Below are 3,877 nucleotides of genomic sequence, written 5' to 3'. Positions count from 1 at the left end.
ACTCGTCAGAGAAGACAGGACAGTCAGTGAATATGTATTCTGAAATTCTACTTTTGTTGATGGTCCTCACTCTGCGTGTTCCCTACGAGCTTTCTTCTTTGCAGTGCCTCACATTCGTAGGCTCCTACCAACAAATTCTTCAATGCCTATGTGTGTACCTAGCTCTGGCTAGCTAACTCAGCAACTTTCCTATTCTGACTTGTGTTCTGAAGCTTGAGTTGCTCCACTATATGGGGTCATAAAGTTGTTTATTTTCTAAGGGGTTACACAAGGATCCGGCTTGCCTGCTCCCTTCCCGTGCTCCCATCTGTGCTCCCACTTAATCCTACGGCTGTCTTTTTTCCTTTTTTCTTTCTAATCTAATCATCTCCCCCCTTAATTTTAAGAGGGTGGAGCCGGGCCTTATTTTGCTCCAATCAAATCAAGCCACGTAGACGGGAGCACGGATGGGCACACAACGGGGGAGCAGGCAAGTCTCGTCCGTTACACAGATGTTGAAAGAGCATTTGTAGGTACATTTCTCATGTCAAGAGGCTATCATAAAGAGATGATAATAAAGTGTAATGAATGTGTTGCTCTCCTTTTTATCTGGTAAAAACGAGAAGACCTATATATAGATGTGTGCTATTGCAACGGGTATGTGTATTAATGCATTAAACATTAATTGGATATCATAAATAAGGCTCATGCACAGCATGCATGGGAACAATTCTGTAGTAGAGAAAAGGAAAGAGAATAACATGCATGCATGACCACGTTGCATATTTGGAGTCATTAATATAAATAGGAGAGAGAAATGAGAAATAAATGCCTCATGATTTGTATACGTTCATGTTCTTTGGTATATGGAGATATTTTTTCGTGCGTGTATTAATAGGAGGTATATGGTACTGTTATGTGGGATGTGTTTTTTCAATATTATCTAATTTAAACAAATGGTAGTAATGTGTTTAAGGAGAATAATTCATAGTTCACATATGAGACCAAATATCTCATGCATATCCATAAATTTCACATACCTCGTGGCTGAAACATTTTCCGCTATCAGATACCTATTAGAAAACTATGGTACAAAAATGCAATGTGTTCTTTTGTCACTTTAGAAAAGCATTCCAAGGAATCGAATACCCGCAAATATTTTTAAATATTATGGGTATGTCATATCCAATGCATTTTACATTATAAAAGTAAATAAATGTGACATACCCATAAACCATATACCAAAAAATATATACCCATGATATGTGACATAGCTAGCAATAATATGCCACAAAAAATAAACAGTTGCCATATTTAAAATATATAAAAGTTGATATAACAAGAAAACTAGCAAAACCATCGACATGCCTAGAAATTATTAAACAACACAATAAATGAAAAATGATATAACCATCAATTCTTTATACACGGTAGAGAGTATGTGATACGTACAATGAATATATCATACAAAAAATGGCTATCCACTAATTAGGATATAATGTCCATTTTTTTGCAGGAATAGAATATAACGTCCATACGAAAACTTGGGACTCAATGTAAATATTTTAACAATTGAATGTATCATATACCCACAGATGTTTAAGACGTTTAAGAAAATTACGAGGTATTATATACCCAAAGTATGAGACCATACGTATGTGGGTATTTTTTTTCATCGAGCCCAACATCGTATATCTCCATCAGTTCTTCATACATAGTGGAGAGTATGTGATACCTACGTACATCCTTTGATCCCAACGTACCATGTATCTCCATCAGTTCTCCATACGTATGTCCTTTGATTTTTGTATATTTTTTTGGTATATCATTTCCATCTACCGTATCTTGGGTATATCAAGCATGTCGTCTATACTAAGGTATATATTTTTATTTTGGACAGAATCAAAGGACGATCATGCATGGAAGGGAAGTTATGGATGGATGTATTGTTTGGAAACAAATGCATGCGTGCTAGTATCACATATGGAAAATCTTGCATGCAAAATTTAATGGATTTGAATCCACGAGGCATTAATTAAAAACCAGCTAGGTGCCCAGGCACCTAGGTGCCCCAAACATATATATATATATATATATACATATATATATATATATATATATATATATATATATATATATATATATATATATATATATATATATATATATATATATATATATATATATATATATATATATATATATATATATAATGCTCCTGCATAACAAAAGTTTTCCTAAACATTCACATTAGTCAGGATTACAACACCCATCATTCTTCGCATGATTTGTGGTACAGGATGGCGCCGGCGCACTCCTGCAATTAATTGACGTGTGGTTGAAGTATGACCAGCAGATTAAGCATTCCTAATTTGGTTTTGCAGTAAAAACTTGGTCAGAACATAAATTACCTACGACTCTGCTGTATGGAAGCTCTAACTCCATCAAGAATTTGGATCTTTTCTTTATCCTGCAGATAACATCTTTAGTATTTCAAGCATGATGTAGGAAAGAGTTATTGTAAAGCCTAACTGATCATGGAATTAGGAAGAAAGAGACAGTCTTGTGGTTGCGCAAGAAGAGCTTACCTCTGATCCATAATTGCGGACCCAGCAATTTTCTTTGTTTAACAGCCCTTGTGAAGTGATGTTGCCTCATGAGTGTCTCCTATACCTACGTTGAAATATAGTTGTGTCAGACCAGACCATGGTTTTCAATTTCAGTTTCAGAAAAATTTCAGCACCAACCGAAATCACTGAAATTCAGTGAATTTCAGTGATTTCAGTTTTCATTTCAGCCAAATGACCGAAATATTCACTTGAATTCAATTAAAAATTTGAAAATTTTAAAAAATATTTTGAAAAATATTGAAACTGCTGTGCTATACTGAAATTGCTGAAATATTTGGCCGAAACGTAATATTTCAGTGTCTGCTGAAATTACTGAAATTCAGTGAATTTCACCGAAATCTCACTGAAAGTGAAAACCATGGACCAGACATCCAAAATTGACCCATTGGAAGTATAACACAGATTCAACTGACTGCTAGAGCAGCTAGCTAGGCATGACAAATTTCTATAAACTTGCACAAATTAAAAAGAAAACTTTTCTTGAGAATAATTTCCCAAACTCCACGCCCTGCAGCTAGGTCTTTGCATGTATTACAATCGAATTTGGCCTAGCATGCATACGTAGCTCCTCAGTTCCTAGTTGAGATGTTATATGCACATTGTTAATTCTAGCAAAAATAAAATGCATGTACACACGAGCTCGTAGATAACATACACCATGAATGTCCACCTAAGTAGTTTGAAAACAAAACCAACTGCAAGATCAAGCGAAAAGTAACTGATCCATGTACAGTTTCAGAGTTTCTCCTTTCTTTGTAGTGCACAGAGCATAGAAGAGCTCATCTTCTCACCATGATTGAATTGATCAGCACGCATCAGGATGATATCCTGAAAGTTCACGCCGTCAAGCTGATGCGGGTTTGCTGATTGAGCCCACTCATCATGCTTCCACCAAGAACTTGTGCGACGTCTGCCCGACCATGACAGGGGACCTCGTATTGTAGGACCGCTGTTGTTTCTTCGTCGCCGATGGCGAGGCGTACACGGTGAAGGAGGCCAGAGCGACGTATGTGGGATTTGGGAACATCGCCGTCTTCTAGGCACACGACCGGTTCTTGGGGACACACTGTTAGCCGCCAGCATGCCCACGCGACGGCGGCGTGCCGACCTCGACTGCTTCCGCGCCTCACTCGATCCCCGCTTTTCCTTGGTGCGGCAGGCCCGGAGGGAGCAGCATCAGCTCTCTGGTGGCCTTCCAGTTCCTTGCAACGGGTTTCGGGTCTTGAGCAGATCGGCAACCGCCACGATGGCGGGCGGAGGCGGGGAGG

Source organism: Triticum dicoccoides, chromosome 4A, assembly GCF_002162155.2.
Source record: "Triticum dicoccoides isolate Atlit2015 ecotype Zavitan chromosome 4A, WEW_v2.0, whole genome shotgun sequence".
NCBI lineage: Eukaryota > Viridiplantae > Streptophyta > Magnoliopsida > Poales > Poaceae > Triticum > Triticum dicoccoides.
The sequence above is the reverse complement of the archived record's forward strand: the minus strand, read 5'-3'. Positions refer to the sequence as shown.